General features: G+C 43.8%; 1 protein-coding gene across 1 annotated transcript in view; it reads left to right on the top strand.

Annotated features, from left to right (window-relative positions):
- The window catches only part of EIF4E3 (eukaryotic translation initiation factor 4E family member 3), a 306432-nt gene extending 281354 nt beyond the window's left edge, over positions 1-25078 (top strand). The window contains exon 8 of the transcript XR_007514459.1: positions 24988-25078. The gene's annotated coding sequence lies outside the window, so the exon portion shown is untranslated. The remainder of the gene's footprint in view (positions 1-24987) is intronic.
- Positions 25079-25678: the final 600 nt, after the last annotated feature.

Here is a 25678-nt window from a genome sequence, read left to right as displayed (position 1 = left end):
TGTGTGGAAGGTAGGACAATGCAGCAGGGTAATGGGGATGGCAGTGCTATAGAGGGGAAGTAGGGTGTAGACTCAGATGATGTGGCCAGGTAGGCCTCGTTAAAGGTGCTGTTTGAGCAAATTCTTGAATAAAGTGATGGAGTTAGTCATGTCGGACATTCTGGGCAGAGCGAACAGTTAATGCAAAGGGCTTTTGGGTTGGGAGCATGCCAGGCATGTTGGAGGGGCAGTAAAGCTGCTATAGGGTCTCTATGAGTTGGAGGGCAACGGGTTTTGTTTTGTTTTATTAAAGCTGCTTCAAGGAGTCCTGGTTCTACAATGGTTAAGCGCTTGGCCACTAACGAAAAAGGTTGGCTGTTCGAACTCCCCAGGCGCTCCACAGAAGAAAGATCTAGCCATCTGCTCACCTAAAGATTACAGCCTAATAAACCCTGTGAGGCAGTTCTACTCTGTCTTGTAGGTCTCTATGAATCAAAAATCAACTCTAGGGTGCCTAATGATGGTGACAAAGAGGCTCCTGTGGCTGGGTGGTGTGAGATGGGCACCTAGAGCAAACTGGGGCCACACTCTTAAAGGACTTGACTTTCATTTTGAGTTTCCTGACATAATTGGAGGCTTTGATTGGATTTAAATTTTAACAGGATCCTTTTTGCTGCCATGTTGAGAACAGGCCATAGGGAGACAAGGCAAGAAGCAGGGAGACCTCACAGGAAGCTTTTACAGTAACCCATGGGAGGTGACCAAGCTGTGACCAGGAAGTTGGCAGCGAAGGTGGGGAGAAGTGGTTAGATATTAGATCAATCTTGAAGGCAGATTCCATAGGACTTGCTAATGGAATAGATGCAGGATTTGAGAGAAAGATGTGAGTCAATATTGACTCAAAGATTACTGACCTGAGCGTGAGTAGAAGGATATAGTTGCTATTACCTGTGATAGAGAAGGATGTGGGTGAAGCCTGTTTTAGGGGAAGATCAAGTCCTGGACATGTTGAGTCTGAGATGATGTCTCAGGGGGACATGAGGTGGTGGCAGATAGAGTCCTATGTCGAGCTGAAAAATGTGGTCTGGGCTAGATGTGGGAGCTGGGTAATTGGGGATGCCTGGCAATTGTTTTCATGTTATCCTAAAACTGACTTATTGGTTATTCTGGGATTCTCCTGTGTGCTCCTAGTCCCAGCTGGCCCCTGTCAAGAATCTTGTCCATTTAGCTCTTAAAGATGATGTTCCCTTGCTACTAGCTATTAGTTCTTGTACTTTGCTGGAGTGGAGTGCTGGTTCCATGCAATCATGGAGCTCTCAGAGTCACAGAAAGCCTGAGATAAACATGGATTGGAGAGGATCTTTCCTTCCCCCCTCACTGTGGGAGGAGGAGACCCCACACCAGGATGTGGGGCAGAGTGGAAACTGAAATCCAAGGCTGCTGCCTCCCATTCAGGTCTCTTACTGCCTCCTGGGCAGTCACTAGCTACTGTAGGAAGAAGCGTTTGGAAAATGGACAGTGAAACTCTTCTGCTTCTTTCATCCCTTTATCAATCTTTTATCACCCAGGAAAAGTTGGATTGCTTTCTAGACAAAAGAGTAGTGCTATAGCTCTTCTGGAGACCTGGTTGCGTGGTGGTTAAGATCTTGGCTGCTAATTAAAAGGCTGACAGTTTGAATCCATCAGCCGCTCCTTGGAAATTCATGGGGCAATTCTACTCTGTCCCGTAGGGTCGCTCTGAGTCGGAAGTGACTCGACAGCATACAGCAGCCTAACTCTTCTGTGTTGAATACGTGCTAGTTGAGTGTTCCTTGCCTGGAGTTAGTCCCTTCAGGAACATTCATATGCTTTTGGTAACAAAGCAATAAAGTAATATTTGGGAAGGGATTCATTTTGGGGTGGGGATTTTGCCTGTCTGTGTCTCCAGGAGAGGCAGGATATACCCCTTTTGGCTTTTCACCTTCTTGCAGAGTGTGTCTGCTCTTTGGATCTTCTCCTGACCTGAGCTGGGGCTACGCTGTGCTGCCTGTCCCCAGCCAGAATAAGAGGTCTTATAAGTGTTTGGTTTGGGGCCTTACCCTTAGCCAGGCCCCATATCCTGCCTCCAAAGCACCACTAGGAGGCAATATAGCACAATTTGACTAGATTCAAATCCTAGTTCCTTCACTTAATTGCTGTGTGACCTTGGCAGGTGACTCAACATCTCTGATCCATAGTTTCCTCATTGGTAAAATATACGTTCCTCCATCAGAATGTTGTTGTGAGGAGGCCCAAATGAGAAAATGCATGTCAAAGGCTGAACACTACGCGTGGCACACGGTAAATGTTGAGTGAATGTCAGCTGTTACCATCATCTTCACTGGCAGTTCCCCCAACTCCTACCTGAGGTGTAGGCCAGTTTTGTTAAGATTAATTTACTTTGCAGAAAAGATGTGCTAATTGGATTATTACATTTTCATGCATTTACATCTATATATACATGCATGGCTTTGAAATCTACTCATGTGTATATTTATCCATTCAGTTTAAGTTTCTCTTTTAAAAATCTGCAAGAATTATATTTTTGAGTCATTGAACCATGATGAGATTTTTTTTTTTTTTTTAAGAATTGCTATAAATGATCATTATATAGGCCATCGAAATGGAGAATAATGTAGAAATAAAATTCAAAAGAAAAAAACACACAACCAGCCCAATGTTAATATGGGGCGGCTAGTAATGTCCATAGTTTTATAACCTGGATACTGGAAAATATTGGCATTTGCCTGATTGTTAAGGGTTTGGTAGCACAGACCAAGCTGTTCTAAGGTCAGGATAAATATTTCTTTGATTAATGCTACAACTTGTAGACTTGTAATCAGGAGTCGTTTATCGGCAGCATTTCAGAATCTGCCATTCCGCATGGAATGCCCCATGGAGGAAATTTAGCGCTCTGTGAACGCTTTTACAGTTGAATTCCACATACATGAATTATGACAAGCTCGGCTGACTACACTGTGGTTTGTTGTGTCTGGTCTGGTTCCTACTTTTAAAGTTGCAGTTGCGTTTGGTCATTTGAAGCTTATTTTCACAGTCTGGCCAAGCCAGCAGGGTCCCGGGGCTCCGCAGGGGACATAAACCACCGGCCTTTGAGTTAGAGTGCTCAGCAGATAAGCATTTCAGGACTTCATTGCATCATACAGAAGGACTTATGGACTTATTTAACATACACTATTTGACTTCATTTAGATATTTAATGGAAAGAAAAGCCTTTTATTATCACCGGAGGAAACAACTGCCAAACATTGCGAGGCTCAGTTGAAATATAATGGATGTACGAGTGCAAATATATTTCACTGCCTTACATAATGGGATGTTTAATAATAGTTGTTTCTTTAAATTTAGCACACGTATCTTAGATATTTGCACTTTGTAAATTATATGCTGTGGTTCAAGAAACTCCATTTTGTTTTTTGTTGGTTTTTTTTTTTTCCTTTGGTTTAATGAAGTACGAAGTGATTTTTAAAAATGACCTTCAACTTTGATTAATGTTTATTTCGTGAGCCCAGAATGGGGAGTCCATGCCAGGAATGAACATTTTCTCTCCTGCCTTTTTTGCAAACAGATGTGAACGATAGCTGGGCCTGCTGACTGGATTGGCCAAAGTTTGGCTTCTGGGCTGGGATCTTTGTTGAACATTTCACAGGGCATTGGCTTGCTCTGTAGATCTGGGGACTGTGAGGAGTGCCACAGTATTAGGGATTGAATTGTGTCCCCAAAATGTGTATCAAAATCCTGGCCTCTGTACCTGTGGATATGATCCTGTCTGGAATTGGGTGTTTCTTTTGCTATAGGAATGAGGTCATACCAGTGTGGTGGTGGTTCTTAATTGCCTTTGAGCTGATTCCGACTCATGGTGACCCCAGGTGTTACAGAGTAGAACTGCTCCATAGAATTTTCTTGGCTGTTACCTTAATAGAAGCAGATCACTAGGCCTTTTCTTCCACGGTACCACTGGATGGATTTGAACCACCAACTAAGACAGGGAGCAAAGGCCCTGAGATCGAAGGGTGCCTGCTTGAGAAACAGTGAAGAGACTGCTGTGGTTAGAGGAAAAGCAAGTAAAAGAGAAATAGACTATACTGAAAGGGGGGTAATAGGGGGTTGAGTGTGGAACCTAGAGACTTACTAAGACAAAGAACAGAAGGGACCCCAAATCTGCAAACAAAATAACAAGAAATGGGCCAGGACACAGAAACAAAACCATTCCCCAGAACAGGGGGGCAGGGTATCTAAAAATCGCCCACAAACTTCTTTAAAGTTGCCTTTCAGAATCAGTTGGAGAAGACCAGGCCCAGGGACATGTGCAGAACATTCACCTGTGACCGCTGTGTGACCTTCCACCAGGGGCAGTGAGGGGCTACAGCCCCAGCCAGGGAATTGAGCCCCAGGGAGCGGGAGACTGCGCAGGCGTGACACCCCATAATAAGTCCTGCGAATCCCAGAGGCCTCCAGGACAGGAGCCATCTTGGAAAGCTGCTGCATGGGCACCTCAGTTAACATATCCACGCCTGTGCCTATGAATAAACATGAATCTTTTCCTGCCCAAGAACTTTTAAAAACTTGGCCTGTCTTTTGTTCTGTGAGATGAGGGTATGCATTGCTCTAGGCCCTCCTCATCTCTGCTTGCAAGCCTCTTCAATAAAGCTTTGCTCATGTGGAAAACTACATGCCTTACCTGCGCATTCTTGACCAATGAGAGGCAAGAACCTTCTTCCTGTAACACAACCTTTAGATTAGCAGTCGAGCACAAACCATTTGTGCCACCTAGGAACTTTGAGGTGGGTCCTAAACCTAATCCCTTATGAGGTATAAAAGGCTGGAATGGACACAGAGACATATGGGGGAAGACAGACACCATGTGAAAATTGTATGCAAACCAAAGAGCCAGGGAACACCCAGGCCTACTGACAAGGAAGGGATAGACCCTGATTAAGACTTTTAGTCTTCAGGACTGTGAGAAAATAAATTTCTATTCTTTAAAGCCACCGTGTCTGGTATTTGTGTTACAGTAGCGCTAGGAGACTGACGGTAACTGAGAACTCTGTGGAGGAAAGTGCACCTGGGCGTTTAGGGGAGGAGAGAAACCCTGCTATCTCGCCATACCTGTGTGCCTACATCTTCTGCAGGACCAGTACAGGCTCAGACTGCCAAAGCCCTATGGATTCTTAATTTGGAGACTACTCCCTGTTCTTCCACGGGCTGGGGAGGAAATCAGAGTCTCCAGGAGGGCGTGTGTCATTTGAAAAAATTGGTTTCATATTATAATAAAACCAAAAAATACCCATTGCCATCGAGTCAATTCTGACTCATAGCAAGCCTAAAAGACAGTAGAACTGCCCCATAGGATTTCCAAGGAGCATCTGGTAGATTCGAACTGCCGACCTTTTGGTTAGCAGCGGTTGCTCTTAACCACTATGACATCAGGGTTTCTATGGAAAATCATGGGAAGAAAACCTTTATTGAGAGTAAAGATTGATGAAATCCACTTGGAGAGTAGAGACGTGTGAGCAGATGCTGAAGTAATAATTATAGGTAATGTTACTGAGAACTTAGTGTGGCTGGCCTCAGGGCTGATGGCCTTGCATACAGTACCCCCTTCTTTCCTCACGACAACCCCGTGAGGAAACTGAGCCAGAGAGAGTAAGCGATATCCGTGAGATTTCAGAGCCAGCAAGCGTAGGAGCTGGGGTTCAGAGCCAGACAGTCACGCTGTAGACCTGTCCACATTGTTGGTTTGGCCAACACAGGGAGATCAGGGGCCAAGGAGGGGTGGCTGTAAGATCTCATGATTATCAAAAGGAGACATGGGTTAAAAGAGGTTGGCACACACTGAATTAGACCAAGTTTTTGGCTTTTTCACCATCTCCAGAGGGAGGCTGTTAAATGCATTGAGTATGGTGAGAATGACACTAGCAGTATTAATTGCTAATATTTACAGAGATAACCTGGGTGGTGCAAGTGGTTAACATGCTCAGCTGCTAACCAAAAGGCTGGAGTTTCACGTCATCTCAGAGGCACCTCAGAAGAAAGGCCTGGTGACCTACTTCTGAAAACCCTATGGAGCACAGTTCTGCTCTGATACACATGGGGTCGCTGTGAGTTGGAGTCAACTCGATGGCAACTAGTAATATTTGCAAACTAGTATGTGCGAACCCTGCTCAAAGCCCTTTGCATGCACTGTTCCGTCCTCACAGTAGCCCTAACAGCCTTGCCAAAGCTACAGAGAATCCACACTCCAGAGATCTACCTCTAGCCCCTGAACCCCAACCGCTGAGCCACACCGCCTTTCCACTCTAGCCCAGCCAGCAACTGCATCCATCACAGGGCTGGGGAAGAGGATGGACTGATATCTGAGTTTTTTAAAACAGGAAAAAATGTTGTTCTCTTTTTCTTCTTGTAACAGTGATTTATGATTAACATAAAGAATTTAAAAACCAAACCAAAGAAAATAAATAAAAATTATGTATAATCCCTCCCCCTAGAGAATTACAGCTAGTGTTTTTCTTTCTGCCTTTCAAGGCTCTTTTTCTATGGAAATATACTTAATGTAGCTATAAATATACTAGTACTTTCATGAGCAGCAGCAACAGTTAGAAAAGAGCAAGGTTTTGGAATAAGAGTTTAAACCCTAGTTTTTCCTTTACTAGCTCTGTGACTTCGGACAAGGTACTTATGTAATTTCTCTGTGTCCCCATTTTATGTCTTTAAAATGGTTTTGGAATTTGTTGTTGATACCAGCTCATAGTGAGTCTATATGGCAGAGTAGTTTCCTAGGCTGTAATCTTTACGGGTGTAGATCACCAGGTACTTCACCCATAGAGTGGCTGGTGGGTTTGAAGTACCAACCTTTTGGTTAGCAGCTGAGCACTTAACCAGTGCACCACCAGGGCCCCTTGGTTGTGCAGTCACCTACTGTATATAATGTGCTCATTTGTTGCAGTCAGCACACATCAGTAAATACTGAAACTCTAAAAGGAATCAATGTTTGTAACACGTTTTTATTACTTTTTGTTACTTAGCAACACTTCCTTCAGCAAACATTTGGTGATTTTGGTATGACTTTGGGATCATATTCCCTTCTCTGTCCTTGTTTATTTTTACAGCACTTTTAATAGCTGTGTAGTATTTCATCATAAGTATGAATCATAATGAACTTAATTTTTAATTGACTGTTTATATGTATTTTTTATATATAACATAGACAATGCTGTGATGTACTTGTTTGTATCCTTGCAGCTGAATTTTTCCCAGTGAGTGCTCTTTCATTAGAATCAATTCCAGAGAACAGCCAGTGACCAGGAATACCTGGTGTTCAGGCTGTGGAAGCTGTATCAAGTCACCCCCTGGAACGGTTGTGCCACTTTACTCTGTCCCTCGCCGTATATTAGAGTGGCTCTCTTCCATTTGTGAAACCGTATTAGATGGATGGGCACAGAAGAAAAATGAGCCATAATTATGCTATATGGGTCACTGTCTTAGTCTCCTAGTGCTGCCATAAAATATAACGTAAGTAGAAAACTGGGTGGCTTCAAAGAACAGAACTTCATTTTCCTGCAGTTCTGGAAGCCAAGGATTAGGGTCTTGGCCATGTTGGTTCCTTCTGTGAGCCGCTGTCTTAATTTCTGGTGTCTGCTGGCGATCCTTGGCATTCTAGGATGTTCTTTGGTGTCTGTCTTCTCCCTGTGTGTGTCTCTGTGTCTATTCTGGTCTTTTTATAACTCAGAAATGATGAAGTTTAGGGTCCACCATACACTAGTAGAAGGATCTCTGGTGGTACAGAGGTTAAGCGCTTGGCTACTAAGTGAAAGGTCAGTAGTTTGGACCCACCAGCTGCTCTATGGAAGAAAGATGTGGCAGTCTACTTCTGTAAAGATTATGATCTGGAAAACCCTATGGGGCAGTTCTACTCTTATCTGTTGGGCCACTGTGAGTTGGAGTTGAATCGATGGCAGTGGGTTTGCTGTTTTTGGTTTATACACTAGCATGGCCTCATGAACGTAACGAAAGAAAACCCCTATTTCCAAAGCAAATTATATTTACAGGTACAGGAGTTAGGGTTTCAACACATATATTTTGGGGGAACACAGTCCATAGCAGTTACTGATGAAGAAGGATGAGGAGAGACCAGTGGGAGACACCCAGGTTCAATTGTGTGGTCCAAGGAAGGTGAGAAGACCAGCTCTCGTGTGCTGAGCTCTCACTGCGGGCCAGACCCTGTGCAAGTTTAATCTTTGCACCCGTGTAATGTAATCTTTCACAGCAACACTTTGCAGTGGGGACTCCCACTAACTCCATTTTAAAGATGCAGAAACTGAGGTTTGGAGAAGTTACGTAATTTGTCCAAAATCACAGTGCTGCTCAGTCACAGAGGTGGGAGTGGAATACAGGCACCCTGACTCCCTGATTCCTGCTCTTGTCCTAGAATATTGGAAGTGGACAAAGAGCCAATATGGAGACAAAGTCATATATGAATGTGGTGGCCGATAGGTATTGAGATGAAGGGCAGAGTGGAACGACCTAACAAGGCTTCTGGCTTGTTATATTAGAAGACGGGGCATTGGCAGACACAGGGAAAGGGGAGCCAGTTCTGGAGAGCTTGAGAACTCATGTGGTAGGTATGAGTCCATGGAGGCAAGGGCCAGAGATCTTTGAGGAGATGATAATAACACCACTTACCATGCTCTCAGGAGCCCTGGTGTGCAGTGATTTAAGTGCTTAGCTGCTAACTGAAACAAACGTTGGTAGTTCAGACCTACTAGCTGCTCCATGGGAGAAAAGACCTGGCAATCCACTCCTGTTAAGATTACAGCCTTGGAAACCCTATGGGGCAGTTCTACTCTGTCCTACAGAGTTGCTTTGAGTCAGAATTGGCTCGATGGCAACAGGTGTTTTTTTGTTTTAACCGTGTTTTAGGAGTCCCTGGGGGATGTACATTGTTAAGTGCTTGACCACCCAGAGGCACCTGAGAAAAAAGGCCTGAAGTTCCACTTCCAAAAGGTCACAGCCTGGAAAACCCTATGGAGCACAGCTGTACTCTACACACGTGGGGTTGTCATGAGTCAGAATCGACGTGATGGCAACTGGTTTGGTTTTTTTGGTCTGACCCTGCTGTAAGGCTTACATGCATTGTTCCTATTTAATTCTCAAGCTATCCCATGACACTGAAACTGTCATTACCTCCATTTTACAGCTGACAAAACTGAGGCTCAGAGAGCTTGAATAACTTGACCTATCAGTGGCACAGCTAGGATTGAACCCCAGGCAGCCAGAGCCAAATGCTCTGGGTCGAAGCCGATTGGGAACTAGAACTCAGGGGAGTGATTACAACCTGGAATATATTTGCTGGAAGAGATCTCTCCCTCCTTTTGAACTTTGTAGCAGTTATTGTCTGTAGAATTCATCTGGCAATTAATCATGTACTCCCCATGACACAGCTCTCATTGTTGCCTGGAAAGTTATTTAAATTGCATATTGTTACTTAACTTCTTGTGCTGCTAAGAAGACTGCGCCTGGGTGTCCCCTCTGCTCCCCAACACATGTACCACAGTTAATCAGAGTGGGCTCAATAAATGTTTGATTTAGTTTCGTTTGAGAGGCTTCCGGGTGGAAGTGATAATCTCATCCTTTAGGCTTTAGACAGGAGACATTGGTGGAGAGGAGGGGTGGGAGGGGAAGCAGGGACAGTGCCCATAGTTGTGACTCTGAAGGAAGAGGGAGGCCAGAGAGGAGACTGAGCAGAAAGCCTGTTGCAGGGAATGAGCGGGTGCATGGTTCATCTGTACAAACCCCTTCGCCTTGTCTCCTTTCTAGATGGAGATGTCCACCGCGGCTTCTAAGCTCCATTCCCAGGGCTGCCTTGGCTCGTTTTTTTCCTTACTTCCCAGGATTCTCCTGACTGTGCACACCAAGAAGGCCCAGGGATTTAAACTATCGGAGGCAGTGCGGAGATCAGGGTAGAATTATAACCCTTGTATTCCCAGTTCAGCTTTTCCTTTAGAGCCTTTCCAAATGTTCTCACATTTCCTGTTTGAACTCTTGGAAGAGTCGTGTTCAGTAGTAGTCAGTCCTGGTTAAGAGAGCAGAGTTGAGTTTCAGATAGACATGGCTCTGTCACTTTCTAGCCGTCACCTTGGGTAAAGGACTTAACTTCTCTGAACCTTGGTTTCCTCACCTAGAAGATGAGAATACTTGCTTGGGTCACTGTTGCAAGGATTAGTAAGACAATGTATGAGAAGACTTAGTACACTCTGCCTGACATACATTACCAAAAAAAAAAAAACCAACCAAGCCAGCTGTCCCGAGTCAGGTCTGACTCATCGTACCTCCATACGTGTCAGAGTAGAACTGCGCTCCATCGGTTTTCAGTGGCTGATTTTTCAGAAGTAGATAGCCAGGCTTTTCTTCCAAAGTACTTCTGGATGGACTCAAACCACAACTTTCTGGTTAGCAGCTGTGCAAGTAAACTGCACCACCCTGGCCTCCAGCATAGACTGAGGACTCCATAAATATTAGCTGGCCTTAGAACTGGGTGTTTTCAGGAGAATATTGAAAAGTTGTACCATTCCGTTGAACCCCAGTGTGAAAAACTAATGTGTTCTTTCTCTTTCTTACATTTATGGCAGCCATTTCACCACTTCAGCTGTCCTCATCTTCAGTGCTTCTCCTGCTCTCCTGAGTCTGTTCCAGACCACATCATTCCACACCCTGGAATGTGTGCGCCTCTTTTCTTGAAAGGAGGTGCAGCCATCATACTTTGGATAACTTTAAGCCTAGTCGTTTTCTTCTGTCTGCTTACTGTTGTGCTTATTTATTTATTTATTTTTTCCCTTTCAACTTTGTAAGCATTGGCTGGAAGGGCTTCACAAGTGATTTTTTTTTGTTGTTGTTATTTAACTGTTTTAGTTTTTAACACTGAGGAAAAATTTCTCTGAGACAGTGGGTCAGATGGGCATGGCTGACTGAGGAACCCTTTCTCCACTGAGTCAAGCTGTCTGTTCAGGCACCTGAAAGCTGAAGTGTGCTTGGTGATTAGTCACTAGCAAGTGTCACGGTAATTTGAAGTCTCATTTCTGCGCCTTCTAAGCTGTGGGAGCTTAGGTGCTCTCGTGGGTGGTTCGAAAGCATTCCAAGTATTGTATTGATGGGATTATACCACGTGGAATTCTCGGGTTGTCCCCTGAAGCTGTGTTCTCGATTTTCTAGTTGTAATATTGGTACACAGATAATTTGCTAGAAGAGAGATCTACCCTAACCTAGGCAGAGAGATAAAATTGTGACATGGTATTGTTCACATAGGTGTGATTCAATGCCGTCACCTAATAGGAAGGGAAACCCAGGCTCTGAGAAACTCACTGACCTGCACAAGTCTAAAATAGTTGTTGGCAAAGCTGAGACAACATGTGGTCTTCCTACTAAGTCGTCATGCAGTGCCCTGTCCCTGGACCTTGTTGCTCTTCTGCTGACACCACCCAGGAGGCTACTATATCTTGGTCCTCCTTCCTGAACGTCAGAGATGGTAGCTGCCTCAAAATGCCCTTGGTTCCTCCTCCAGACTTGATGGGCCCCCAAAGCCTGTTATATTTTTGAAAAACAGGTCTGTTTAGTACCTCTACACTCTGATGTCTTTGTGTTCTGTAGATTATCCATCTTGAATGGTGGGTAAGGTGCCGTGATGGGATTGCTATGCCTTGTAGTGTTATCTCCTCCCGTACTATCATATGGAGGCCCTGGGTGTGGAATTGGTGAACATACTTGGCTTTTAACTGAAAGGCCAGAGGTTTGAGCCCACCCAGAGGCACCTCAGAAAAAAGGCCTGGCAATCTACTTCTGAAAAATCAGCCATCGAAAGCCCTGTGAAGCACAGTTCTGTTCTGACACACGTGAGGTTGCTGAGTCAGAATTCGTTAGATGCCAACTGTGGCTTTTTTATACTGCCGTACGTGATGAAGTAATAATGGTTACTAATTAAGGATTTTGGTCATATTATGGTACTGCGACCTTAACATTTTGTTGTTGTTTTTAAAATTCTTTACCTTGGGCATGAACTTAGAAGATAATTTGGGATGAAGAGTAAGTGGGAGGGAGGGTATTATTTAGCTTAACTAAGATTTTGGCCTCTATGTTTCTGTTCCTTTAAGTAGTTTGTAATTAACCTTGAAGGCTGTAGTTAGATGGATTTGTTTCTAGTTGGAATATTGGTGCTTGGAGAAGTCTCTAGAAGGGAGATTTTACCAACTGTGATGGGACTTCACATGTTGGACCCCCAGACTGACTCTTCCAATGACTTTTCCTAAATCCTAAATGGCACTTTTAAATCTTACTTTCAAGGACCGTTGGTTTTCTTGAAAATTACTCCCCCCCCCGGCCTTTTTTTTAAATTTCTTTTTTCCCTTTTCAGTAATGGAAGACTTTCTCCTCCTTTCACATTTGAAGCTGTTACTTTTTCCTAATTGAAAGGCTGGCAAAAATCATCACAGAAAACCAGCCTCAAAATACATCGTAGCTAACATTGTGACCTAGTTAGTTTCTTGAGTCTTTGAGAACTTGTCTTATTTTTCTTCCATGTCAGCTGTTATGTAGCTGTAACTTTTCACAGAGGATATGCGTCCCATCAGCTAACAAGTCAACCTCTAGTGCCACTGTGGTCAGCTTCCCATTGATTGTTACCACTGGGGAAACTGGGGCTTAGGTTTGCTACCCTCCACCTTCTGCAGTATCCTTCATTGTAGTTTTTTCTTGTTAGTAACGTCATGAATATGAATATGAGTCTTGTTCTTATCCAGTAGAGAGCCTTGGTTACCCACAACCTGGTGCAAACATTTAAACAGATACTTAGGGATCACCTCTCTAGTGTGAAGGTGAGATAATATAATTTGTTTACCATCTTGAGTTGTTTATCACAGGCTGTGAAAAATATGTTTTGAATTTAAAAATGTGAAAAACAAGTGTGCTAGCTATCAAAAAAGGCATCATCTCAAAGTAAACATGTTTATAGGGAAGGACTCAAAACAAAATACTTGAGATTGTGATAAGCTTAGCCAATGAAAAGAAAGTAAACATGTTTACCACAAAGACTTTTCAAGAGCCCAGATGGCAGCCAGCTATCTGTTCACTTGACTGTCCTTCCAGGGAGCTACCTAGGCTCCCCTGGGCCTCAGGGACAGGGAAACCACTCACCCTGCCAGCAGGTGCCCCGCCTTGCATAAGCCCTGCTAATTTAGCTTAACCCAGTTTGCCAGTGGGAATGGAAGGTTTGTATTTTGTGCCACTGAACTGAGCCATGAGTGGAAGGTATTCATAAAACTGAACTTAGAGATCCCATAATTCTTAAACAGCACATTGTTACAGATTAAGTGCCAAGTAGGCTTATGAGGGTTCTTCCGGGCACCCCAGAGGAACTCCAGGTTAATAGCACGTGTAAGGACCTTCCATGTCCTAAGTATGGTAGTATAGGCATCCAGGATATATGCAAACAAAACAACACGAGTCCCACCCCGTGCTGACCTCACCAAGCTCATTCTGGTGAAGGAACCAAAACTTGAACAGGAAGTTGATAGAAAAGATGAGGCCATCCGGGGTGATACAGGGGTTTTCAGGACGCCGATTGCCATGGACTGAGTTTGAGGTGGCATAAAAGAGAGGCAGTTCCGGAAGGGGAAGATGAATTGTGCATGTGAGGAGGAGCTATGGACTTCTGTGGTGGTGGCATGTTTCACCTGTTCCAGGGCCAACTTCAAGAGAAAGGACCCCCGGCCAAGAGATGGCATGACAGGAAGTTGTAGTCAATGGAGAATTTCAGAATTCAAAGTCTTAGAGGTGGAGCAGTTCTAAGGGATGTTGAGATCTACCTTTGGGTATGCATCAGGTGTAGATAAAGTAGTAGCAGTTAACTGGCATTCAGTAAGCCTGTACTGTGTGTGAACAAACAGTAACCCAGATTTTTAGGTACAGAGGAACTTGCCGAAGGTCACAGCTAGCAAGCGGCAGAGCTTGGATCAGATCTAGCCCATCAGATTCCGTGTCTGTTCTCTCATCTACCCTACTATACTGCTCCTTGAGTGAACTAGAAGCTTTTCAGGTTAAGAAAGTTAGGATAACCAGTCATGTATTCATTCATTCAGCAAGTATCTTTTTGAGTGCCTTCTCTGTACCAGGCCTTGCTGTACACCTTGGCCAAGCTGTTGAAGGACCATCTTCATAGATATTGAGATTGGTAGACGTGATCACCCAGAAGGGAACTAGACAGAAATTGTGAACCAGATACTGAAATATCTAAGAAAGGTGTAGAAGAGTATCCTTGGCATTTAGAAGTAAAAGCCATGTGGCTGGGCTGGGAGCAATGGTTCCCTGACATGTGGTCACTAAAGGAAGAGTTTTGAAGGATCTAGGAATCACAGTGGAGAAGAAGTACGCTAGTGTTCTCTTTGGTGATAGGTGCCTGGCCAGGTGGGCTGATAGCAGAGCGATACCCTGGCTCTATCAGAAGGCACTAAAGACGGGCCACTTCTTCCCTCTTTATTTGCCCTAAGTTGTGTGGAGTTGAGTGGCTTCTGGAAAACATTGCCAGGAGAGGAGCAGCTTTAGGGAAAAAGCCAAGTCTCTGAATTCATTAAGATATCTGTCTCTGAGAACAGTGGGAAGACGTGAATATTGGAGCCATTGTGCAGGGATGAATGGAGCTTCTTGAACACAGAAGAGGGGTTCTGGAATGTCCTGGAGGGGGCTGGATGGTGTGCATCTCTTCCTTAAGAAGGCAAATAGAAGGTGGGGGCCCATAGTTTAATCAGTCTTTTTCTATACAAGAGTTCAGGCATAAGCTGGGCTTCTGACTGGGAAGAGAGAGAGGGGTAGAACAGACAGGCAGCAGGAAGAACTCCTCAGCCCTCAAGTTTCAAATGAAATGTTAAGAAGATTTTTAGTGAAGGAAAGCAATCAACAAACAAACAAACAAGAGGTTTCTGGTTGAGCATCAGTGAGGCAGAAAAGTAATTACATATAAACCGTGTTTCCCATGTGTCTAATTAACCTGGTGGGTTCACTTAAAAACTTGTTTTTGAGCGTAGATACCAAAGAATCCTCTGGGGAGTTGAAAGAAGTCTCACTAGTGAAAGTTTAGTAAAAGTACTACACCTACTCCTCACTTACCGACCGTCTTGTATGCCACATTTCGTATTTATGACAGTAGTAAAAAACCTCCTATCCAACTATTTCATGCATTAACGTCACACATCTGGCAATAATGTACGCCAAGGTGTGAGGCAAGAGTAATGCTGGCTGTGATGGTTAAGGTTATGTGTCAGCTTGGCTGGGCTGTGTTTCTCAGTGGTTTGGCAGGTATATAATGATGTGATTTGGCAGTTATGTAACGATGTAGTCATTTTCCATTTTGTGATCTGATGTGGTCATCCTCCATTTTCACATAATGCTTGTTTTCACATAATGACCTGGTCTTTGGATCTTAACCATGTCAATAAGTGAGAGGTGGGTGTAGTGATTAATTCTGGGAAACTTAACTGAAATGAGCTAGGGTGGGTTTGCTGAGGCCCTGGGCATTGATGTAGTGAACCATTGGGTTAAATTTGGGTGGCCATTTTGACTAAAACTTTAGAACTTAGCTGTTCAGACAGATGTTTAATTAGGGTACATTTGAGTTATTATTATTTTAAAAGCAATGTATTATTTGTTCTTTACTGAGCATTAATAATTGAGGCAGATTGGCATTTTATTTATGAGCTGACAACACACACCTTTCTTAGGAGGATTTTGCAGCCGATGAGCTTTTTGAACAGGGTTCAGCATTGTCAGAAAGTTATTCACAGGGGTTGGTGATGGAGCCTGCTCCACCCACTTCTGTTCCCTTTCTATTTTGGTACCGTTTTCAACAAAGGAAACTAAGTTAGTAAATTAGAGAAGGATTGAAGCTCTCGCAAATGTGTTCCTTCCTATCAGGTTGTGTAACTAATTAAACAAAGTGGCCCCACTGTTCTTTGTGGCATGTGGGACCCAAAGGAGAACTTGTGCGAACCACGTGAAATGGCCTTCGCTGTGGTCTGCCAGGCCTTCTGACCAATCTGATTTAGCTGCATTATTCTTAATAAATAAAAAAGATATGTATGTATATTGTGCTTATATATATATATATATATGTACGTGTGTGTGTGTGTGTGTGTGTGTGTGTACATATTGACACAAACAGTTTGAGCTTGACTGCTAACCTGAAGCTTGGCAATTTGCACCCATCCAGTAGCAGCACAGAAAAAAAGTCTGGCAGCCTGCATCTATAACTATTACAGCCAAAAAAAACCCCAATGAAGCAGTTCCACTCTGTAACATATGGGGGCACCATGAGTCGAAATTGACTTGATGGCAATGTGTTTGATTTTTCTTGTACATATGTATATATATGAATATATATGTGACTATACATATATGAATATATATGAAAATATATACAAAAAATATATATGGAAAAAATATATAAATAAAACCCCTTGCTGTTGAGCCGATTCCAACTCCTAGCGACCCAATAGGACAGAGTAGAAACTGCCCAGTAGGGTTTGCAGTGAGCAGCTGGTGGATTCAAACTGTCTACCTTTTGGTTAGCAGCCAAACACTTAGCCACTGCACTACCAGGGCTTCCATTAACATATAGAAGTTAGGATTTACAACACATCACAAGATGGAGAATAATTACATCAGATCAGAGAATCGAGGACAGTCACACAATATTGGGAATCAGGGCCTAGCCAAGTTCACACATGTTTTTTAGGGACATAATTCAGTCTATGACAGGCAGTTCTACTCTGTCACATGGGGTTGCTAGGAGTCAGAGTCAATTTGAAGACACCCAACAACAATAATAACATACACATGTGTGTGTAGAGTGAAACCCTGGTGGCGAAGTGGTAAAGGGCTATCTATGGCTGCTAACCAACAGGTCAGCAGTTCAAATCCTCCAGGCGCTCCTTGGAAACTCTGTGGGGCAGTTTTACTCTGTCCTATAGGGCCGCTATGAGTCGGAATCGACTCGACGGCAGTGAATTTGGTTTTTGGTTTTGTGTGTGTAGATAGATAGTATATGTGCATAAAATTCCAGATTAAGCATTATAAGACCAAGGGAGATCCATTGGGCAGCACATTGGTTTTGACTTCGTATCAGTCAGTCCCTGCAGGAAGTAGACGGTGTTTACCCCTTGTAGGCCAAAATGGACAAGAGGCGGGTAGTGGCAGCTGGAACCTGCAGACAGAAGATGTGTGCAGAGGGCTGCCTGGCAGGAGCTGTGGCCTTTCGTAGAGGGGGGCAGTTAACTCACAGTGCCTTGGTGAGAGAGCGCCAGGAGAATAAATACTCCATTTTCTCTGTGCTCCTGAGACCTCCCATTGGTTGAACTCTAGTGGAAGCCAAGGGGCAGGGCACCTGTTGGATGTTGTGCACCCAGGGAGGACAGAGGCTCTGGAGAAGCACATGGAAAACTTGTGTGTTTCATTCACTCCTTTGGGTGTTGCACTGCCACCCTCACCCAGACAGTCCATGGGAGAGGGCAGGGTAAGAAACAAGCTTCCAGACCCTCAGCATGGCTAGGAAACATCTAGCTAGAGAACAGAGGCTTTCACAGTTTGGTCCTTGAGCCAATAGCACCAGTGTTACCTGGAAAATTATTAGAAATTCTCGAGCCCCATCCTGGACCTATGTAATCAGCAACTCTGGGAGAGGGACCTAACAGTCTGCGTTTTATAAGCCCTCCTGGAGATTCTGGTGCTGGCTTGAGTTTGAGAAGTGCTACTAGATGTCTGTGAGGCGTTGGAGGCTCAGTAGATGAAACCAGTTTGCTAAGATGGCCACTGCAAGCTTGGAAATGCACATTGTCCATATCGAGCCACTGCTGGAAATTCTTAAAGCTGCAGACCCCAAACCTTCCCTTTTTTGGGCAGGCACTCCTTAAAAGAGATGGAGTAATGGGTTACATTCAGGCCGTGGGGGCCAATCCCACTTGCATTTCATCCTCTTGGTTTCCAAATTCTCCTCTCAGCTTTGCAGGGAAGTTCCAAGCAGGCCCCAGACTTTGGGAGATTGTTTTTGAAAAACAGATGCAAAGGCTGCCTGTGCTGTTGTTGTTTTCCTGGTGCCTGGCAGTGTTTGGTAAACAACTTGATTGCTGGGTCTTGGCCTCAGGGAACCACAGCTGCTCTTTCCCTCTCCCTGTAGACTTTTGTACAGAGCAAGGATGGCTTCAGGGAAAAATAAACAGGGGAGAACAAAACAAGAAAACATCGCTGTTGTTTTGTTGCAACCTCTACCTATTTTCCCGGAGCTGTTTTGCAATGACAGAACCTGAGCGTTTGGTTTCCTGGCTTTGAAAAACAAGACAGGCCCCATGGCATCCCAGACTTCTTATTCCCTGGCTAGACTGTGGCGTTTGTAGTAGCCATGGGACTTAGAAAGCTTGGGCCTTAGCCATGGACAGCATACATGCATTTTTAAATATGTAAATTGAAAAGGGAGAAAGCTTCATCCTTTCTAATGACCCCCAAGATGATAATCTGGCTTTTCAGATTTCTAGGAAAACAGATTGAATATGGCACAATTAATGTTTCAGTGCTTCTAGGCATTTCTCCAAAATATTTTAATGGGCTTTTAATTTATTGCAGCTCTTGATTAGCAGGGTTGAGGCCTGGATACTGCTGACCTGCTAGGTCAAGGTGCCTTCTGGGGCTCTGGTAAAGTGGAGAAGAACAAAGGCTGGGTGGTGCTTTCAGCCTAACCTCTTGGGGGCTTAGCCCTTGGGTAGCTCACTGAACTCCTTGCTGTAAAGTGGTCAGATCTTCAGAGTACAGACAAGGGCCGGCCTTCATCAGAATTTCCTGGGGTACCTGTTAGAAATGCAGATTGTTAGGACCTGATTGAGAATCTCTGAACTGTGGAGTCCGGGAATCTGCCTTTCAAGCAAGTGCTCAGTTGCATACTTATGTTTGAGATCCATGGTGTTGGTGACTGGTCAGGCCACCAAAACCAAAAACCAAACCCATGGCCGTCGAGTCGATTCCGACCCTATAGGACAGAATAGCTCCCTATAGGACAGAGTAGGACTGCCCCTTAGAGTTTCCAGTGAGGACCTGGTGGATTCGAACTGCCTACCTTTTGATTAGCAGCCGTAGGTCTTAACCATTACACCACCGGGGTTTCCGGGTCAGGCCACAGTATTAATAATGAGGGAACTGCTTTAGAAAGCAAGTAATGGCAGCGCTGTCAGTTATTGTTGTTATTTGGTGCCTTCCAGTCGATTCTGACTCATAGCGACCCCATGTGACAGAGTAGAGGTGTTCCATCAGGTTATCTGGGCTATAAGCTTTTTTGTTTTTTACAGTGTTAACCAAGAAAGTTTTATTGGAACACAGCCATGCACAGTCATGAATATATTGCCTATAGCTACTTTAATTCCACAGTGGTGGGGTTGAGTAGTTGCCATGGAAACCCTGTGGCCCACAGAACCTAAAATATTTACTTTCTGGCCCTTTACCAGAGGCCCCAGAGTGGTGCTAATGTATGTTGTAATCTTTACAGGAGCAGATCACCAGGCTTTGTCTCCTGTAGAGCCACTGGGTGGGTTTGAACTGCCAGCCTTTCTGTTAGCAGCCAAGTGCTTAACCATTGCACTGCCAGGGCTCCTTGGTGCTGTCAGACTTTTTTTTTTAATTTAGAAACCTGCGCATTGTTTTGCTAACACATTTACTTTCATTTGCTCACAAGTTCACCGTTATTTTAGCTCCCACTTAACTCGCCTTAAACAGGGAGAATCTTCTTTCTGAAATCACTTTTCTTTGGCCTGAAATCCATCTTTCAAAATGCCCTTTAGAGAGAGGTGATCAACTTCTGTTTGTGTGAAAAGATCTTGATTTCACCCTCATTTTTGAAAGATAATTTTTCTGGGTATACAATTCTAGGTGGACAGTTTTTGCCTCTGGGCTGTGTTCTGGATAATTTATTTAGATATCTATCTTCTCTTCTGGTGTGTTTCATCTTCCTGTTGTGTTTTTTATTTCAATTGCTGTATTTTTCATTTCTAGAGCTCACAGGGCTTAAGGACTTTGGTCAAAGTTAATAGAGCTTGGTGGAGATGGAATTCAGCCCTGAATCTCTTGGACTTTTAACAGAACACACACATACAAACAAAACAATCTGCATAAACCATAGTGGTGGGTCTTCCTTTACTTTTGGATATACCTGGTTACTTTACTGTATCAGGAAATCAAGCAAGACAACAGTAGTAATGATTATACTCTTAGAGCTTTGTTTGACCAAATTATGTCTTAACTATGAAACCTGTCACTACTCTAAATCCTGAATAAAAATTAAACTGCCCTGTGAAACCCCCCACCAGCTCCCTTCCTAAGTGGGTGTTTTTTGCTAGTGATACGCCTATGCTCACCCCAAACCAAAAAACAAAAACCGAAACCCATTGCTATCGAATAGACTCTGACTTATAGTGGCCATATAGGACAGAGTAGAACTGTCCCATAGGGTTTCCAAGGAGCGGCTGGTAGATTTGAAGGGCTGACCTTTTGGTTAGCAGCCCGAGCTCTTAATTACTGTGCCCCCAGGGCTCTGCTCACCCCCAAAGTCTTTGAATATGCTATTCTGATTTTATGGAATGTATTTTCCACCTGGTCTTCCAATTCCTTAGAAAATCTGCTCAAGATAATCCACCCACCCACCTACCATGTGTTTCTCTGTTTGCTCTAAGGGCCCCTCAGTCCTTCGAACTGCTCTAGAATCGTAGAACTGGAGACATGGTATGACCTCAGCAGTCTTTTTGTGCCTGGAGTCCTGGTGGCGCAAAGGTTAAGAGCTTGGCTGCTAAACCTACCAGCTGCTCTGTGGGAGAAGAGACTTGACGATCCCCATCCGTTAACTTGCAGCCTAGGGAAACCCTCTGAGGCAGTTCTACTCTGTTATATAGGGTTGGAATCGACTTGGTGGCACACAATAGCAATCATTTGGTGGCAGGGGCTGCAAGTTTTTATTTTATTTTTTATGTATAAAAAACTTGGGAGTTGCTGGATGGGCACAGATGGTTAAGCACTACTAGCTGAAGTTTTGGTGGTTGGAACCCACCCAGAGGCGCACCTGGAAAGACAGGCCTGGTGATCTGCTTCTGAAGGGTCACAGCCTTGAAAACCCTGTGGAGCAGTTCTCCTCTGCACACATGGGGTCGCCTTGAGTCACAGTCAACTTGAAGGCAACTAACAACAACAACAATCAAAAAATTATTGAAAAATTCTGAAATTTCAGAAAATGGTAATCTCAGTGACTGCCTTTGTTTGTCAAATGGAAAACTCTCGAAGCCTGGGCAGTGCAGTATTTGCCCCTTTAGTGGGGAACACGCAGGCCTCTCCCTTTTAGCTTCTGCCTGGCCTGTCTCACACACTTGTATGATCTGCCTGGTGACTGTGGGCATCTGAGGTTGTCGTAGCTGCCTTAGTCCAGCCTGTGCCCTGTGTGCCATGGAAGCTCAGCTTCAGGAAGCTTAATAACTTCCGTTACCAGGTCTCACAGCCAGAACTCAGTGGAGCAAGCTTGAGTCAGAGGGTGTCTAGTGCAAGGCAGGCACTCAGAATTTTTATATTAGTGTATCAGCCTGAAAAATATACAGCATAAGCTTTACAGAGTCAAGCCTCTGCTACTGGGGGATCTTGGGCAAGTTACTAAAACTCTCTGTGCCTCAGTTTTCTTATCTGCACATTGTGCTAATCTGCCAGGGGCTTTGTTGCAAAGATAGAAGTAAATGAAATAACTGTTGTAAAATATTTAAAACACTATTTGACACACAGTGAGTTTTCGATAAATGGCAAATATATTATTTTACAGAATGTTGACGATTTAATTCTTTCAATCATTGATTTGTTTGTTAATAAATAAGACTGAGTGACTCCTATGAGCCAGGCATTTTTCCTGAAGTTTTGGGGTACAGTGATAAACAAAACAGAGAAATTCCTTTATCTCATGGAGCTTATATTTTAGTGGGGAAGACAAGTGAATAAACAAGATATCATGGAATGAATTGTGTCCCCCCCAAATATCTGTCAGCTTAGCTGGGCCATGAGTCCCAGCATTGTGTGATTTCCCTATGTGTTGTAAATCCTGGCACTATGATGAAATGAGATGGGTTAGTGGCAGTTATATTGATGAGATATATAGGATTAGATAGTGTCTTAAGCCATTCTCTTTAAGATACAGAAGAGAGAATTGTGCAGAGAGACAGGGGGACCTCATGCCACCAAGAAAGCAGTGCTGGGAGCAGAGCACGTCCTTTGGACCTGAGGTTCCTGCGCTGAGGTATTCCCAGAGCAGGGGAAGACTGATGATGAGGACCTTCCTCCAGAGCCAACAGAGAGAGACAGCCTATCCCTGGAGCCAGTGCCCCTGAGTTCAGACTCTAGCCTACTGCACTGTGAGAGAATAAACTTCTCTTTGTTAAAGCCATCCACTTGTGGTGTTTCTGTTATAGCAGCACTAGATGACTGAGACACAAGAAAAAGAAATTATGAGTTATGATGAGCTATGAAGTAAGCGAATAAGGTGAAGCAGCTGAGAGTAGCTGTGGGACCTAGCTTAAGTAGGTACACAGGGCAGGCCTTTTGAAGTGGCTTTTGTCCCTAAGACTCACTGATGAGAAGGAGCAAGTAGTGTAAGAATGTTGTTGTTGTGTGCCATTGAGTCAGTTCTGACTTATAGCAACCCTGTAGGACAGAGCAGTTTACCCATTGCCTCACCATGGCTCCTTGTAAAAGTGGTAGAACTCTCGAATAAGTATCTGTCCTTGAAAGACTCGATGTCTCTGATGTGCAGAACTGCTCCATAGGATTTCCAAGGCTTGACCATTGTGCCAGCAGGACTCCTTAGTGTAGGAATAGGCTACTAGTATTCTGGGTAGCTGGAATAGTAAGTGAACCAGCCCTGAGGCAGAAACACTTGGCTTTCCAGAAACAGAAGTAAGGCCACCTTATCTGCAGTGTAGCTAGGGAGTCGGTTGGTGGCTTGAGGTGACATTAGACAGATGCAAGTGACCAGATTATGCACCAGATTATGTAAGACCTTCTGGGCAATGGAAAGAAGTTTGGATTTTATACTAAATATGGTAGACAACCTCAGTCCACTTCTATTTCACTATGCATTATAGACCCCAGAGCTTTGTGGAACCTCTTCAAGCCTTGGGAATGCTTCTTGGGTCTCAAGGCTGCTTGTGGTTTGAAGAATGGAGTGTCCTCATTTGGACTGAAAATGTCACTGGTGTTCAGCAGCATCAGACTCCCCTGGGTGCTTGTTAGAAGTGCAGGATCTCAGGCCCCGCTCCTGACCTACGGAATCAGAATCTTTGGGGGTGGGGCCCAGAGATCTGCCTTTTAAAAAGCTGGCCACATGATTCTTAGGTGCGCTAAAGTTTGAGAAGCACTGATCTAGGATGCATGAGAACAGATTTCCTCAGGAGTTGGAGCTGTGCTCTCTGGAGAGCAGTGGAAGTCTGGTGTGGGCACCCAGGAGATGCATCAGCTGCTGTGGGTGCTGGCTCGCCAGGGATGGGTACTGGTACCCAGGTGAGGCTTCTCCTAAGTAAAGCCCTCTGCCCACAGCAAATCTTTGGTGCTGATAGCTGTTCTGCATAAGAGCAATTTGTGGTAAAAATCTTTTTTTTTAACCAGGAAGGTTAAAAGAGAAGCTAATATAAGTTATTTAGGATAAGCATGCTTTATCAAAAAAGACAGACGCTTAGAGCTGGAAGAGGCTTGGAGATTGTCAGCTAATGCCTTGACCTTACAGACCGAGAGACTGGAGCCCTGCAACATCCAGTGGCTCTCCTGGGGTCACATAGCTGATGGCTGACGTACTTGGTCCAGGATTCAGGCTTCTTGACTTGGAGGTGTGGACGTTGCACAGTATGTTTTCTCTTGATGGAAATATCTCTACAAGTGTTGTTGTGTTAGTTTCCTAGAGCTGCCTTGACAAAGTATCACAAAGTGAGGGGCCTTAAAGAACAAATATGCATGGTCTCACAGTTCTGAAGGCTAGGAGTCTGAATTCAGGGCGTCAGCAGGACCGTGCTCTGTTTGCTTCTTCCTGATCTCTTCTAGTTTCTGGTAGTCACAGGAGTTTTTTGGTGTCCTTAATTGGTAGACGTATCTACACATAGCATCCTTCCCCTTTGTGCAACTGTGTCTGAGTCTGTTCTTCGCTTTTATAAGACACCACTCAGAAGGGGTTAGCACCCAACCTACTCTGATAATGACCTTGTTTAACTTAATAACAAAAGAAAAACTCTTTTTCCAAACAAGGTTGCCCTTTCAGAGATAGGACTTAGAACTTCAGCATATCTTTTTGGAGAACACAGTTCAATTCATAACACTTAGGTAATTCATAACCATTTTGAGAATAAAATAGAACTATTTATAGAGAAAAACATTATTCTAGTTACTTCTACTAACTTCAATGTTCATTGTTATTGTTTTAAAAACCACAGCAGTGCATGCAGTACAGGACATTTTGAATAATTATTACTTAATGTTTTCATGTGTTTCTTCATTCTTTGGAAAAGATCATTACTTGAAAAGAAATGGTGCATTTATCCCTTTAAGATTTGAGTTAAAATAGTTTATTGTTATTTGAATACTTTATAATAGGAGGTGTTTTTTTTTTTTTTTTTGTAATGCTAAAATAATTAAAGTGGTACATGGTTTTCAATAAATGGCCGCGTTTCGGTGTATGTGTTGAAGTAGTTGGTAAACATACCTTTCAAAACGGTGTTTCTGGTTGATACTTGACAGCATCACACTTGATACAGTGACATACCCTCATTGGGAAGGTGTTTTCCCCCATCTAGACTGTATGTCTGTCTTGCTGTTTTCAAGTTCAAGGAAGTGGTGGTTTTAGAAGTTACATCTTAGTTACGTTTAAAAAATATTTTTGTGTTGCAGTGTCCCAGGAGCTTTTGCTGACAATTCCAGTTTCCGAACCAACCATTTGGGCAATGGTGAGGGCTTCGATCCCTTCTTGGTTCTGCTGTCAACCATGAATGGATGGATGTGATGCCTGCCAGCTGAAAGGGTGAGTGCATGTTTATGATTGTTCGTCTGAAAAGTCAGCGGGCAAAAATCTGCTGAAAGCGTCCTACAGAGTGCAGGAAACTGATAAAAATTCTAAGCCCATCAGGACAATTGCACCCTGAGGATGAGAGAGTCTCTCATTTGGAAAGAAGGGACAAACTCTGTCATTGTTTTCTGGTATAACCTTTTCAGACAACTCATACAGTGATCTGAGGATTTATAAAAGATGTAATGTGACCCAGAAGAACTTTGTTTTTTGGTTTGTTTATTAGACACTGAAGGCTGGACTATCCAAATGGACCACATGCAAAATTGAATGAGTAATTGCTTTTTTGGTTCCTTTACAACTTGGTGATGAAATGTACTGCCATGAAATAAGGCCATAATGACCTCATCTTGAGTTTCTGGGGAAATTTAAGGCGGTTTTGTTCATTGAGAAGATCCCACCCTAAGCCTTTCACATTGTTACAGCTCTGCAGAAAGCCAAAGTTGTTGGAAACTTTGTACCATCAAAGGTTTTCTGAAAGACTCTGGGCATATTTTTTCTAACAGAATTTACCTC

The sequence above is a fragment of the Elephas maximus genome, chromosome 20 (assembly GCF_024166365.1).
Source record: "Elephas maximus indicus isolate mEleMax1 chromosome 20, mEleMax1 primary haplotype, whole genome shotgun sequence".
Lineage (NCBI taxonomy): Eukaryota > Metazoa > Chordata > Mammalia > Proboscidea > Elephantidae > Elephas > Elephas maximus.
This window is presented reverse-complemented; position numbering and strand designations above follow the sequence as displayed.